The sequence below is a fragment of the Ylistrum balloti genome, unplaced genomic scaffold (assembly GCF_031769215.1).
Source record: "Ylistrum balloti isolate Yb309-2 unplaced genomic scaffold, AGI_CSIRO_Ybal_v1 Utg369618, whole genome shotgun sequence".
Taxonomy (NCBI): domain Eukaryota; kingdom Metazoa; phylum Mollusca; class Bivalvia; order Pectinida; family Pectinidae; genus Ylistrum; species Ylistrum balloti.
In genome coordinates this window covers 387,797-405,430 of record NW_026781890.1, presented here as the reverse complement: position 1 = coordinate 405,430, position 17,634 = coordinate 387,797, and positions in this window count along the sequence as shown.

The window sequence follows — 17,634 nt, the reverse complement described above, 5'->3', positions numbered from 1 at the left end:
GCGGTGACTAGATATCTTCATTCTGGTTGGTCAAAGTTACAATAGTATATATCACCAATAGAAATGTTACATCATCACTACTGTGAAATAGGGTGATACAACTTTTTATCAAATTAATAAATGCCTATATTTCATTCACAAAAGTAATAAAAAACATCAAAAGATCGCTTTTCTTTGATGTCTACTATAATATATTGTGACGTTTTAATAATAAGACCTACAGATATTGCACGTGAGAAATATTTATTAGGAGTGATCCTTTTCCTCTCACTGGAAAGTAAATATCAGTAGGTTATTAGTATGCTGTCGGTTGTCATTCTTACCAGAATTTGTGGATCAATGGTGATTGGTGGCACAGTAATACATCTATATATGGCTATGAGTGTTTCATGAAGGACAGAATAATCAATTTCCGTATTCATTTTCACGAAGTTCATAGAGTTTCCATAATTTTGATGTATCTTCGCCTTCTAATGTCGAATTCGATATAACAGAAGTGACACATATTTTTTCAAAGTCATTACATTTGATGCTACTACCAATATATATTTGTCGGATGCCTACATTTGGACGTTTTCATACATTTCAAGGGGGCATACTTGTAAAGAGGTAACCCCCTTTACTACTTTTTAGATCTACACGACGAATGCGAAGGGAGATAACTGTTAGTGACTTCACACATGTGGCAAGGTATTTACCGTTGTTAAATTGTTAAATGTAGGATGTCAAATTGATGATGATGTCACAAATTATATGTAGGATGTCGAATTGATGATGATGTCACAAATTATATGTAGGATGTCAAATTGATTATGATGTCACAAATTATATGTAGGATGTCGAATTGATGATGATGTCACAAATTATATGTAGGATGTCGAATTGATGATGATGTCACAAATTATATTTAGGATGTCAAATTAATTATAAGATCACAAATTATATGTAGGATGTCGAATTGATGATGATGTCACAAATTATATGTAGGATGTCAAATTGATGATGATGTCACAAATTATATGTAGGATGTCAAATTGATGATGATGTCACAAATTATATGTAGGATGTCAAATTGATGATGATGTCACAAATTATATGTAGAATATCGAATCGATATCTTAACATCAGAATATTTATTTTATCTAGGAGATTATGTAGTGACATCCTGATGGGGTTTGCGTTTAGAAAACAAGCTTATCTTTCCTAAAATCTTCTTTAAAGCCGTGATATGAATTGGACAAGCCGCTAATTACGTTTTGACGTGCAAACAGGACCTAATGTCTACCATCGACCTGAATAAGTCTTCTATTCCCGTCTACATAACTAATCTCTTTCTTCCTCTTTAATGTCTAGATGAGTTCGTTGTGTAAGAAACACGACGAAGATATGCTTTGTATACAAACATGTAACAAATAACATGCATATCGATTATTAGGTAGGGATTCATATTGATGAATAGTGCATACATGTCACGATAAGTATTACAATGGAATATCAGCTGTCATGCGTGAAATTACTTTCTCGACATTTGCACATGTTTTCCATCCAATCATCTTATATCCACGGATCAATGTCATGTCAAACCAACCTGATTCGCTCATGTCGGTATTTTAAATATGTAATGAAGCGTTTCTAGGATCCCGCCCAGATAATTAAGAAGTAAATGGAGTTTCATATAAATAAAATTGCGAAATCACGAACAATTTATTTATAAAGTACACACTTAATGTTGCAAAAAATGTTTTGCTGTAGTTACTGGAATGGTCTGCGTCCTAAGGAAAGGTAGATAGGTGGATATTCATGTAGCAAGCCAAGTTGTCATTTATCCGTTAAGTAATATTGACCAAATACTTAACTATATTACAAAATATTTCATTTCCGTACGAGTTATATATATATGGTATGTCTTCTTCTAAGTTTATTATATATTGTATATGTCTTATACCACGTCGTGTTCAATGTTTTTGATATCTTATGATATCCCGTAAACATTCATTTGAAAGATATCTGATCTAAAATCTTAAATATTACATATATATCTCATACAAGACATCTTACAAAATTCATAAGCTGTTTCGTTTAGTTTGAAATAAATAATATATTTTTTTGTTTTTATGAATGATCATATTAAAAAAGATAACATATCTAACATCAGTTAGTTAAGTAATGACCTAAATCTATAAATAAACGACAGCTTGGTTATGATATATCACGGCCGGTTGATGAGACAATTCGACGTCACTTAAATTCAATCCTCCAAAGAAAGTGTCGATCTTGACAGGGCAGCCGGTTTTGTGGACCGACTCATAGTACATTTGATGAAATGTTTCCATGTCTCTCTGGTTGAAACGTGAACTTTTAGAATGGTTGATCAATCACCAATATTCAAGGATTCTCTCAACGTGAAAACATTGCAAAATACTATCCGCAGTGTACCGCTCAGTTAGAGAGAACTTCTCTTAAGCTCCATCGGTTGAGCATCAGACTAGTAAACCAGGGGTTCCGGGTTCGAATCCTAGCGGAGATACTAAAATGAATAATGACCTCTGTTACATTAGCGCCCATGTTAGGGGCTCGAGAATACTTTGTATAGTCCCACAGACAGTGCTGTAAAGTTGAGAACGAGTTTTTTTCCAGGAGGGGGGAGTGTGTGATCCTTGTAAATATTAGCCGCGATATAACGCACGTCTAGAAAGAACTTCCCAGGGGTCCAGAATTCGAATCTATCGGAATCATTGAAATAAATCATGACCTCTGTTACAAACGGCTCAACCGAATAGCCAAAATTACTGAGAAGTCCACACAAAATTTGTTTGTCCGCCTGGTTTGGGCGTCTCTTTGCTCCCATTGTTATCCTTCTTTCTGTTTTGGTTTTCCTATAACTTTTAATTCAATATAGTTTTTTCTTACTATATTCCCCTGTCTTGTTCCTATTTTGATGTCTCTTCAGTTGCCATTAATATCTTTTACGTACTCTTGTGTCCTAATTTCTGCTTTTGCATCATTTAGGGTGGTCGCAATAAAATACATTGTACATTGTTACGTTCATGAAGGATCCACCAGTGATGTTGAGGCTATAAATTCAAATACAAAGTGATCAAAAGACATGTCAAAATTCAGAAGCACTAGGCTATAATTCAATTAATTTTGTAATTTTTAAATATCCGATTTCAGAAAAATCGTCAAATACTTGTTGATATTTTGAACCAAGCTACAACTCGAATGATTTGAAAACGTATAAATTGAATAAAATGCACACAAGTGAAGAGCACCTTTAAGTACAAACGCCTGATCAAGCGCTTTGATTCCCAATGTAATTATCTTTCCTTCTTACATTAAATCTATCAGTTTTAAATTGCCACTTTAGGGTTTAACATCTTATTCTGAAGCGATTGTTTTAAAAGCTTTTAAATTTCAGTTACATAAAATAATAATTTGTTCTACTTCAAAAATGCACAGGAAATTTTATTCCAATGATTGTTATTTGCTTCTGAATTAAAGCATCACAATTATCTCTTTTAATACGGATCACCATTGTATACATGTGTTTTCTGGAACACACAGAAATAAATTTCGCACCCCGTAAGTGGTATGACATTCATAACCTGATCAATGACATTTCATTTTATTCATTTTACTGTATATGTAAATTTCCAATTAAATCACATTACGAAATTTCGCCCCCACATCAATCCCACTTTAAAACAAGAAAAAAAGGCTTCCTTCGTAAAAGTAACACTGTACTAGGTAATCTATATAGGAGCGAAAACGGCTAGTATGAGAACCAGATCATATGTATGGTGTCATTTCTGTTAAAGCAATTGATGTATCGCTATCCTTATCACAGGCATCTATACCGGAGGTAATATCTGGTATAACATTTAGTAGCTCCTTGTTATCGAGGGCATGGAAGGTTGAATGCGTTCTCGGTCTCTCGACGGTGAATTCCAGTTCCTCTTGCCTGTTTGTCACATCATGGCTGGAAGCAATTAACCGTAATCCATAGGGATCTCTTTGAATTGTCGATGGCCTATAGTTGCCTGAAATGTCTAAGTAACATTTCTGTATGTAAAAGGAGTCTTAAAAGTGATTTTTGTCACTGGGAACTTGGTCCATGTGTCAGTCAGGGAAAATAGGTTAAGCATTTGGCATTGTTTTAATTCATAGACATTTGTCAAAGCCAATGAGACAGAATTTTAAAACAGTATTATTAAGATATTGACATATCAGAGTTGATTTGATATTCAAAATCCTGTTCCCGATATCGCGAGTTTTGTGCAAGATGTCGACAACTAACAAACTCACAACACAGGGTTTCGAGAGATGCAGATTGATAATGATGATTTGGAACTTTTCCGATCGTCATTAAAGTCTCATTGGGAAACACTCTGGCACCGTGTACGAGATGATGCCTAACTTTTTTGATGCTAGTAAGTGTGTCTGATGTTCCATTAATGTTTACCTTGTGTTTATTTGGGACAGTGACTTTACTTATTTCGATTAACCAAGGTTTACATGACTCTTAACCTTCTTGAATACGTAGACACATCGTCCTTCCACTTTTTCCATATAATTTTATTCTGTCCATATTTTGCCCTAGCTTCATCGAATTCGGGTTTCAATTATGATTCTGTTGACATGCCTGTTTCTTTTCTTATTTATTTAAGGAGATACTCTTTATAAACTTTTAAAGTCGTTCACTTTTCTCCTAAAGGCTTATAAGTATTAGAATAAGACTTCAACACTTATTAAAAAAACTATATACACTTTATTTATTTTACAACGATTGCGAAACAAGTTATTTCAACTTATACTTCACTCATGTTGGCCCGGATGTAGGCGCGCGAGGGATCTTATAGCGGAAGGAAACAGGAGTACCTGGGGAAAATTCACGTGGTCGGGCAGGTGACCTTTACCTTTTCACGTCCGTTCAAGGAGTGGTGAGAGGCGTGTACGTTACCACTGCGCCATCCGAACACTTATTTGATAATACTACTGGTAATAAGAAGTTTCACCACCTATCTACAACACGCTTTGTTTTTTGAAGATTAGGAGTGAAATGTAAACGAGGACAGCTTATATCCTTATCAGTATGTGGTATACATTTAAATTAGAGTTCGTGTAGGTTAAACAATATAACAACAAAATTTCTATATAAAAAGAAACTAAAACAAACTTAAAATTTCTCAAAAGTTTACATCATTATTCAGCTCTGCTGTATCTTATTCAAATTCAAATCCAACGGTACTGTTTACTTGTCTACAATTATCGACCAAATTGAAGAATGTGAACTTCTATTTAAGATAGTGCAAAAATACTCAATCATTCAATATGATGTTCAAAATATGATGAGATATGTTGCAGCTGGCATGGGTGATCCAGTTTGATAACAAGGTATGAATAATGTTCTATTATAAACAGATCACATCTCTATGTAAGACTATAAAAATCATGATGAGCAAGATTGAATATGCCATAGATTTATTTTAATGTTAAAACTTTTTGGTATTCATAATGTGAATGGATAAATGGATTTCTATATCCCAATATTCAGATACTATGACGGTAATTACTATCTGGTGGGCTGTGTTTACCATAAAACCACAGGAATATTGTAACGTCGCTTTTGTTGTCGTAGTCAGTGACTGCGTGCTCTCTGAAAAATGGATGACTTAATTAACTCGAACATTATTTACTGCGCTGTGAACAATTACTTTTGGAAATAGCTAACAACATGACTAGACAGGTGCTGTAATTTTCTATGAAACTGCCACGTGAATTAAAAAAGAGAGGTAAAAAACAGTGTGATTTACAGCTGAGCGTGTGGTCACGTAAAGTTAACGATCATGTTAAGGTATTATAAAGGCAGATATGAAGGTATGACGTTTAAACAACATGAGAACGTACGTAAGTTCTGGATTTTAAAAAAAAATGAAGAAAATAACATCAAACTGCAATGAAATATTTCAATATTTTGTTGAGTGATTCAGTTTCGCTCAATCTTATTGTGAGTGTGTTTTAAAATTGCAAATCTACATATCAAAATCTGTTTGAAGTAAATATATTATTAGATGTGTTTATAGAATGTCAGATTATGCCAAGCCTTTATTGATTTTATATCTAACATGACTATGCATCTTTTTGAAAGATTAAATATTTTTATGCGGTGCATCTAATCAAAATCCTACTTACACATTACTATGCGCCATTCTAAACGTGATTAAAATATAATCTTACATCAAATATCTAAAGAAATCTCCAGCCGAACCAGTATTGCATTGTAGGTAATTGCAAATGACATTAATATTGTTTCTATGTCTATGCGATATTCATAATCAGACTTTCTATTAAGCATATGTTATCACTTATATACAGTCTACAAAAATGTTTATCATGAATTACATCTCATTGCTACTGCGCAGTATCACAGAAGTGTGCAATTTTGAGTGAAAATTCATAGACATTATTATCACAAATCATCAGATAAGTTAAAATAAGTATTCTAAAACTGTCAATTTCACTGTATTCGGCAGTAATATAATGATTGTGATTGGTGAAGTCAAGTTTCGTCCGTTCAAATTTTAAATTTATTTTTTTTTTCATGTTTAGTAAAACAAACGTGGTTAGTATCTGTAAGATTCAATCCAAACAATGATATATATGTATATTGAACGAGCATTTCAAAATAAAGAAATATCTAATACATCATGTCTCTCTAGTGATTTCTTGTTCTAATCTAATGTTTTAGGCAATGAAATGAACACTTTAAATTTGCACTCACACAAACACACACTCACACACACACTCACATTCCCAATCACACATTACTACCATTTATGAAACAGTTTTGGTCTTTGATTTACAATATGTTTTTAAGGTCGGTAAAAAAAGTTATTTTAAGATCAGTCTGGCCTGATTATCAAACAAATATTTATCTCTCTTTCCCACCGTACTTGAATTAATCACATAACAGTTCTGTGTGTTTTCTGAGAAACGTGACATGCAGGTTACGGAAACCCTCGGAGACAAACAGTTCGCTAACCTGCAAAATTGCAGATTATACATGTACAAAAGTCAGACAAGTAAACAGCACTTTTCAAAAAATGTGAAGTAGACCCCGATGAGGAATTAAACTATATCACAAAGCTGTATCTAGGACTCGTCAGTGACGCCAAGTGCTTAAATTGTTGACACCCCGGAGGCAATGAAAGAAAATTGAAATTGTTCAAAAACAATATAAGTTTTAATACCTAGTACTTTTACAAAAATCATCAGGTGTTTGGTTTTATTCTGAACTCTGCCACGATGAGAATGAATTAAAACGTGGCATGCAAGTTACACTAAATCTTGAGGATCTAACTCACCAGCAGTGTCTACTTGCAGCCTCAAAGGTGGTATAAAAAGCTTCTCAATATTTTTGTAGATAAATGCAGCTTAGTCAAATTATAAATACATAGAACCTTTAAAAATGAAACCGTGTAATATTGATAGTATATGTCAAAATGATAGCAGTGGGTCTGTTAAGCACGGCTCATTAACACTTAAAACATGGAACGGATGGCAATTTAGTGGTATAAGTTACCTCCATTTTACCTGTACCATACTGTTGATTACTCCAGATGAGAAATGCCTATGATGGATTAATGTTATAACCCCAGGTGTCTTTATGGAATACATTAATGGTATGAATTGGTTTTAAATCCCAAAACTGAAAAATATCGTAAAAAAGCAAACTTTTGCACTTTGATCTTTTACTGCACATATCAATCCTTACCATTAGAAAATTTCTCATTTTTTCTAGTTCCCGATCATTTATTCATCAAAGAACACGTGACTTACACTGTTTACCTGTAGGGGATTGCCTCATACAGTAACAAAGAAACGCCTTCATATCAAATTCCGGCAAAACATCTTATAACAATGAATGTTCTATGCATATTTACATGCAAATTGTTCGAACTTTATGTCATATTCCATTTTTCATAAACGCAAGGGGAGTTACTTAGTTTATCCGCTACTTGGTCTTTAGTGATGTAAACCTAAAATATACTACATCCCAGGGTCACATGGTGCAGAGACAAATGGGGTGTGTCAGTAATTATTGAGTATAATCAATGGGTAGATCATGCGCAGAAATGAGATTCGAATGTACGTCTATTGTCTGAGACTTCTAATAAAATTAATTAACTGTGAACCTAGGAACAACTTGTTATTTTGAATTCTATATAAACTGACGGACCTATATCGACTGGCACTGCTTTGGAAACAATATTGTTATGCAATAAATGATGAAACGGATATTAATGTCTGTTGTTTTTACTGCGTTAATCATTTTTCACTGTAACCGTAAAAAGGAAAACTATTTTGATACTGAAAATGTTTGATTATTTAGTGATATCTCAGTACAGTTGCTTGGATTTCTATGGCAAATAAACAACAAGGACCGAAACTCCATTAAAGAATCTTAAAAAAATATATCAGGACCGGAGCCCCATTACAGGATGATAAACCAGGACCAAAACCCCATTACAGTATAATAAACCAGGATCAGAACCCCATTACAGGATAATAAACCAGGACGAGAACCCCATTACAGTATAATAAACCAGGACCAGAACCCCATTACAGGATAATAAACAAGGACCAGAACCCCATTACAGGATGATAAACAAAGACCAGAACCTCATTACAGGATAATAGACCAGGATCAGAACCCCATTACAGGATAACAAACCAGGACGGGAACCCCATTACAGTATAATAAACCAGGATCAGAACCACATTACAGGATAATAAACCAGGACCAGAACCCCATTACAGTATAATAAACCAGGATCAGAACCCCATTACAGGATAATAAACCACAGAACCCCATTACAGGATAATAAACCAGGACGGGAACCCCATTACAGGATAATAAACCAGGATCAGAACCCCATTACAGGATAATAAACCAGGACCAGAACCCCATTACAGGATAATAAACCAGGACGAGAACCCCATTACAGGATAATAAACCAGGACCAGAACCCCATTACAGGATAATAAACCAGGACCAGAACCCCATTACAGTATAATAAACCAGGACCAGAACCCCATTACAGTATAATAAACCAGGACCAGAACCCCATTACAGGATAATAAACCAGGACCAGAACCCCATTACAGTATAATAAACCAGGACCAGAACCCCATTACAGTATAATAAACCAGGACCAGAACCCCATTACAGTATAATAAACCAGGACCAGAACCCCATTACAGTATAATAAACCAGGACCAGAACCCCATAACAGGATAATAAACCAGGACCAGAACTCCATTACAGGATAATAAACCAGGACCAGAACCCTATTACAGTATAATAAACCAGGACCAGAACCCCATTACAGGATAATAAACCAGGACCAGAACCCCATTACAGTATAATAAACCAGGACCAGAACCCCATTACAGTATAATAAACCAGGACCAGAACCCCATAACAGGATAATAAACCAGGACCAGAACCCCATTACAGGATAATAAACCAGGACCAGAACCTCATTACAGTATAATAAACCAGGACCAGAACCCCATTACAGTATAATAAACCAGGACCAGAACCCCATAACAGGATAATAAACCAGAACCAGAACCCCATTACAGGATAATAGACCAGGACCAGAACCCCATTACAGGATAATAGACCAGGACCAGAACCCCATAAACCAGGACGGGAACCCCATTACAGGATAATAAACCAGGACCAGAACCCCATTACAGTATAATAAACCAGGACCAGAACCCCATTACAGGATAATAAACCAGGACCAGAACCCCATTACAGTATAATAAACCAGGACCAGAACCCCATTACAGGATAATAAACCAGGACCAGAACCCCATTACAGGATAATAAACCAGGACCAGAACCCCATTACAGGATAATAAACCAGGACCAGAACCCCATTATTACAGTATAATAAACAGGATAATAATAAACCAGGACCAGAACCCCATTACAGTATAATAAACCAGGACCAGAACCCCATTACAGTATAATAAACCAGGACCAGAACCCCATTACAGTATAATAAACCAGGACCAGAACTCCATTACAGGATAATAAACCAGGACCAGAACCCTATTACAGTATAATAAACCAGGACGGGAACCCCATTACAGGATAATAAACCAGGACCAGAACCCCATTACAGGATAATAAACAAGGACCAGAACCCCATTACAGTATAATAAACCAGGACCCCATTACAGGATAATAAACCAGGAGAACCCCATTACAGGATAATAAACCAGGACCAGAACCCCATTACAGGATAATAAACCAGGACCCCATTACAGGATAATAAACCCCATTACAGGATAATAAACCAGGACCAGAACCCCATTACAGTATAATAAACAGGATAATAAACCAGGACAGGACCCCATTACAGATAATAAACCCCATTACAGGATAATAAACCAGGACCAGAACCCCATTACAGGATAATAAACCAGGACCAGAACCCCATTACAGTATAATAAACCAGGACCAGAACCCCATTACAGGATAATAAACCAACCAGTATAATAAACCCCCCATTACAGGATAATAAACCAGAACCAGAACCCCATTACAGGATAATAAACCAGGACCAGAACCCCATTACAGGATAATAGACCAGGACCAGAACCCCATTACAGTATAATAAACAAGGACCAGAACCACATTACAGGATAATAAACCAGGACGAGAACCCCATTACAGGATAATAAACCAGGACGGGAACCCCATTACAGGATAATAAACCAGGACCAGAACCCCATTACAGGATAATAAACCAGGACGGGAACCCCATTACAGGATAATAAACCAGGACCAGAACCCCATTACAGTATAATAAACCAGGACCAGAACCCCATTACAGGATAATAAACCAGGACGAGAACCCCATTACAGGATAATAAACCAGGACCAGAACCCCATTACAGGATAATAAACCAGGACGAGAACACCATTACAGTATAATAAACCAGGATCAGAACCCCATTACAGGATAATAAACCAGGACCAGAACCCCATTACAGGATAATAAACCAGGACCAGAACCCCATTACAGTATAATAAACCAGGACCAGAACCCCATTACAGGATAATAAACCAGGACCAGAACCCCATTACAGGATAATAAACAAGGACCAGAACCCCATTACAGTATAATAAACCAGGACGAGAACCCCATTACAGGATAATAAACCAGGACCAGAACCCCATAACAGGATAATAAACCAGGACCAGAACTCCATTACAGGATAATAAACCAGGACCAGAACCCCATTACAGGATAATAAACCAGGACCAGAACCCCATTACAGTATAATAAACCAGGACCAGAACCCCATTACAGGATAATAAACAAGGACCAGAACCCCATTACAGGATAATAAACCAGGACGGGAACCCCATTACAGTATAATAAACAAGGACCATAACCCCATAACAGGATAACAAACCAGGACGGGAACCCCATTACAGTATAATAAACCAGGACCAGAACCCCATTACAGTATAATAAACAAGGACCAGAACCCCATTACAGTATAATAAACCAGGACGAGAACCCCATTACAGTATAATAAACCAGGACGGGAACCCCATTACAGTATAATAAACAAGGACCAGAACCCCATTACAGGATAATAAACCAGGACGGGAACCCCATTACAGTATAATAAACAAGGACCAGAACCTCATTACAGGATAATAAACAAGGACCAGAACCCCATTACAGGATAATAAACCAGGACCAGAACCCCATTACAGGATAATAAACCAGGACCAGAACCCCATTACAGTATAATAAAACAGGATCAGAACCCCATTACAGTATAATAAACCAGGACGGCAACCCCATTACAAGATAATAAACCAGGACCGGAGCCCAATTACAGGATAAAAGACCAGGAACATAACCCTATTACAAAATAATAAACCAGGACCGGAGACCCATTCCACAATTCCAGGACCGGAGCCCCATTACACAATACCAGGACCGGAGCCCCATTACACAATTCCAGGACCGGAGCCCTATTGCACAATTCCAGGACCGGAGCCCCATTACAGAATTCCAGGACCGGAGCCCCATTACACAGTTCCAGGACCGGAGCCCCATTACACAGTTCCAGGACCGGAGCCCCATTACACAATACCAGGACCTGAGTCCCATTACACAATACCAGGACCTGAGCTCCATTACACAGTTCCAGGACCGGAGCCCCATTACAGAATTCCATGACAGGAGCCCCTTTACAGATTCCAGGACCGGAGCCCCATTACACAGCTCCAGGACCGGAGCCCCATTACACAATACCAGGACCTGAGCCCCATTACACAATACCAGGACCTGAGCTCCATTACAGAGTTCCAGGACCGGAGCCCCATTACAGAATTCCATGACAGGAGCCCCTTTACAGATTCCAGGACCGGAGCCCCATTACACAATACCAGGACCGGAGCCCCATTACACAATACCAGGACCTGAGCCCCATTACACAGTTCCAGGACCGGAGCCCCATTACAGAATTCCATGACAGGAGCCCCTTTACAGATTCCAGGACCGGAGCCCTATTACAGAATTCCGATAAGGGACTCCGGTCTTGATACATTTTTCTAAAATGATGTAATGGATCTCCGGTTCTGATATGTATACTACTCACAATTTGATTGGGATCACACCTAATAAGTAGCAAATTTTCTTTTGAAATAAAATAATACGTATTCCTTATATTTGTTGGTTTATATCTGTACCGAGGTCTATGTGTATCGGGTGTTTATATGGTCAGTCACCCGTGACGCCTACACCTCACGTGTACACGCACGAACCTCTTACGTGCAGATTGTCATCAATACGTTTGTGGCAGAATATCTCGCTTTTTGCTTGACATTTTGAATTTTAATGGTTTCAAAATGCCCCGACATCAGGCTAGAAGACGTCTAAGCACTTCAGATATGGACAGGAGCATTGGTATGATCCAGTCTGATAGGTCACAAAGGGAGGTGGCCAATGACCTTGGTGTGTCCCAGAGTGTTGTGTCTCGTATGTGGAATCGTTACCAAAATTATGGAACTGTCTCTAGAAGACATGGTGGTGGTCGGGAACGACTTACCTCGCTGCGTCAAGACCGCTATCTTGTTATTGCAGCTCGACGTCAAAGGTTCATCAACGCTACGTCACTACGTAATGACTTCCAGAATGCCACCGGAACTCGTATCTCCACACAAACTGTGAGAAATAGACTTCATGATGCTGGTTTAAGGTCGCGTAGACCTGCTGTGAGAATTCCTTTGACGTTACGACATGTTCAAGCTAGACTTGCTTGGGTTCGTGATCATGTGAATTGGAACCTCCATGACTGGTCCCACGTACTTTTTACAGACGAGTCAAGATTTGGCTTAGATTTCACTGACCGACATGCAAGGGTGTGGCCACAACCAAATGAGAGGTTCCATGCCGCTAACGTTTCCCAACATGACCGATACGTGGGTGGATCTATTATGGTTTGGGTTGGCATTAGCATGCAAGGCAAGACCGACGTTCATGTGTTCCTTAATGGCAGTTTGACTGCACAGAGGTACTGTGACGAAGTCCTGGATGTGTACGTCAGGCCTTATGCTGGTGCTATAGGTCCGGAATTCATTCTTATGGACGATAATGCGCGACCACACAGAGCTCGTGTGACTGAACAGTATCTGGAAAGGGAAACAATTGAGAGGATGGACTGGCCAGCCCGATCTCCAGATCTCAATCCTATAGAACACGTGTGGGACATGCTTCAGAACGCTATTTCGGCGAGAAACATCCAACCTAGAACGCTTCAGGAACTTCAAGCAGCTCTCGTCGCTGAATGGACAAGTATTCCCCAAAACCGGATACGAGACTTGATCAGAAGCAGGCGCCGCCGCTGCCACAGCGTAATTAATGCTCGAGGACGTTATACTCGATACTAACAATTTATTTTTCGCTGAACGACACTGTTTCGTAGGACTTAATTTTTCGCCCCTTTTGTCGTAATTTGCGATTTACGGGGTATCTGTGTACAATGAGCATTGAAGCAAATTAATACTGTTATTCTTCGCTTGGTGTTGTTAAATCTTCATCTTATAATGCCGAAATATGTATAAATTGAACTGTAGAATATATTCTTAAAATAGATACCGTTACACATTAAATAAAAAAGTGATCCCTATCAAATTGTGAGTAGTATATATAGATATCATTTGTCGACAGACTCCCAAAAAAGCTGTGATTGAATATATTGTTTTAGTCATACTAATCATTTTGATCAGATACATGTCTATGAAACCTTTTCTTTGTGATAAATCTATATATAGAAGTATGTGGTAACTAATAATGCTTTTTTTTTTAAACTGGGCAAATATGTATAAAATGGAAGGCAAACATGGTGCACCTTACATCTGTAATGATGAATACTGTAAAGCATTTTATTAACGTTTAGTAAGCGGATTATGCTTTCCGTGTTTATTTGTTTTATATATTAGTGCAAAACAAAAAACAAATATGTGACCTGTGTAGAGTTATGATATCCTATGACTACGCATGATTCACCTATGGCCATCAATTGCCGGTGTACAAATGCGTATCGGTAATTTTATAAGCCAGGACAACGCTGGACATTATAGGGGTTACAGAAACACAACAGGGATTACAGAATCATTACACATAACGAAGAGTCACAAATCAGAATACTTATTAATGCTATGGAAAGGTATCATGTTATATGTAGCAGGAAACAGGGGTAGCAATTTTAAAAAAAAACTTAGAGTAGTCAACAAGAAATGGAATAATAATTGAAAAAACACAGATAACAAAAACTGATTACACTGGTTTTGACAGATTTGAGCGTCCTTCGGGTCATTGACGAGTCCTAGAAGTAAGAAACAGCTGCACGATGCAATACAGTTAATTATTTGGCGCTGCTGTATCGCATTTTTAATTTGAATAGTAAAAATGTTAATCTCTTGTGAGTTTTTTTGTTTGTTTGTATATTTTCTATAACGATTTCGTATATCGTGGTGTTTGTCGTGTTTTCACACTATTTATATCGACTTCGTCTTTAGCTAGATCTCTACGTGTTTGGTTTGATGTCGTTGTTATCGAGAACAGCAGTACTAACAAGGGGTAACTGTTATCTATTTGATTTTGAATTGACACGATGCACTTGAAGTCGCCGATCAGTTTTCAAGCTGTATTGAAAGTATGAAAAAGGTTAATACCATACAATCTAATGAGTTGTTTCGAGAGCGTAAACATATAGACATTTGACTAACGACTAGTCTCCTCCCTTTGGCCCGTAAAGCTATGTCATTTCTTTAAACAAGAAAATCAATAATATCTCCCAATTATTCACTGACCAAACAACTTCTAGAACACCTCCAGACCCTTGACTCATGAAAAGTGTTCTGTCCTTTTGTTCGGGTAAGGTACTTAGTAAGGTTAGAAAACATCATACAGGTTATCAAAACATTGAGAATGAATCCGAGATTTAATTCATCAGATTAAGGTTATATCACCTAGATAAAAGACCCCAATACATAAACACAGTATATAGGGTTTCTTTCCCTGTAGGACATGTAGTATACATATATATTTGACATTTTTTTAAAAGATGAGCTTTATTCATAGTCGATAGTAAAACATTCCAAGGTTGAAAGAATCCTTACAGATGTAATCATTGACAATATCTATAACATATAATGTGATTTGCGTTGCGTCGCTGTCGATAACTTAGATTTTTTTATTCCACAATATCCCTAAATGTTTTGTACGCTTAACAAAGATGTCACATATTATTTGGAAGTTGAACAAATGTTATTTGCCTAATTTTGCTGTCATTAACGTTTCTTTAAGAATATTTCTATCGCAATATGTTCGATTTATTCGATGCTAGTCTATATGTCTAACATTGCTCTCAGTTTGGGAACGTGCTGTTAACTTCGCGTTATTGAACTAGGTGGTAAGGCTGAAGTGATCCAAGTTTAATGCTAAAGACAATTCTCCTTCCAAACCTTGTGAGCGAATTGGTATTATTTTGTTGTTTCTTGTGGCATTAGATCATCGGTTGCGGGACATTATTTATCAACATCCCAGCAATAAGACACAACACATACACATTTGTTCACAAATCCCCAGTTACCAGAGTAATGTTGCCGCTGTTTCTTCTGTTATTTGATCATTTAATTTTCATATTTCAGATTTAATAATCGGTTACATTTACCTTGTGTGATTTATAGAGTGTAATATTTTACTTCCATGTGAACCGTATACACATCTAAATGCATTTAGAGGCAATTTGAATCATGCATCAACGTTTGGAAAGCTTTTATCACGAAATGTTGTTTAAAAGTTGATTCAATTTGCAAGACGAAAAAGGAAAAGATCAAAGCGCCATGAATTGGGTATTATAAAAAGTTTAGAAACTTATAAAGAAAGCATGAATAAGCAGAAAGATGATGAACATTCGTACTAATTAGGGAGAAGTGAAAAGTTAACGTTGTCTCGTTATAAAATGACGTCATTTACAGCAATAGTGTATAGAATGGAATGTAACCTTCAAGGTCAGTATATTATACCTGTATTTGAATAATGTGTCAGCTCATGTCATAAGTAAGTGTATAGTGGTTTTTTTTTAATAATTTGGATGGGCTAAATTACCGACCGTCACATATGTCATATGTGTTGGATATCCTCATCACGGTTCGGTAGGATGTTAGTTTAATAGTATTTAGGATGTTAGACAATAAGGAGAAATATGTACGTAATGAGTCGATCGTGACCAGATATCAGAGACTGTAGTAGATAAGTCAAAGTGTCGTAGTTTAATACAACACGTTTTGTTCCTAATGATAAATAAATATCTACTTCAGCAAATCTCTCACCTGTTTCATATATAATATCTTGATTTCTTTATATTCAATAAATAATAACACATCAATAGCACGTCTATTAAAGACGTCACATATGGTTACTGTACAGTACGCTAATTTGCAACAGCTTAACAATTTATCGGAGTATTGAAAAGCAAAACAAATGAAACAGTGTGTAAATATTATATCTAGTTTATATATACTTATATCTAGATAAAACACTACGGGAAGGTTTTAATATGCAGATATACAAGACACAGTCAAATGGTCGAGATAACAGGACGTCTGTCTTCATGGTAAATTCTCTAATATCATTCTCCGAATATAAGTAGTATCATGTACTGTGTTGTATGGGGTTAGACAAACAGATTCAGAATGCTATTTTAATATGCACTGTAATTAATATTTGAAAACACATCAGGCAAAGTTGCGAAATAAAATAATGTTTACTTAAAGCGCTTACATTATATCAACCTATTTGTGTTTGATCTGTATATCAAAACATATCAGTTTTTCATTTTGACAATAGTCCGTGGATGTTCAAATATCCAGCCACACGAAACACTAGAACGTTTGTATTTTTGCGGTAAGAACACCTAGGCACGCACAGATATGGAGCCAATGTACATACAAGGCGATCTATAATCTACGGAAGCCCATCTTTACCAGGCACATTGAGATAACCTTGGGTTATATTTAAAAAA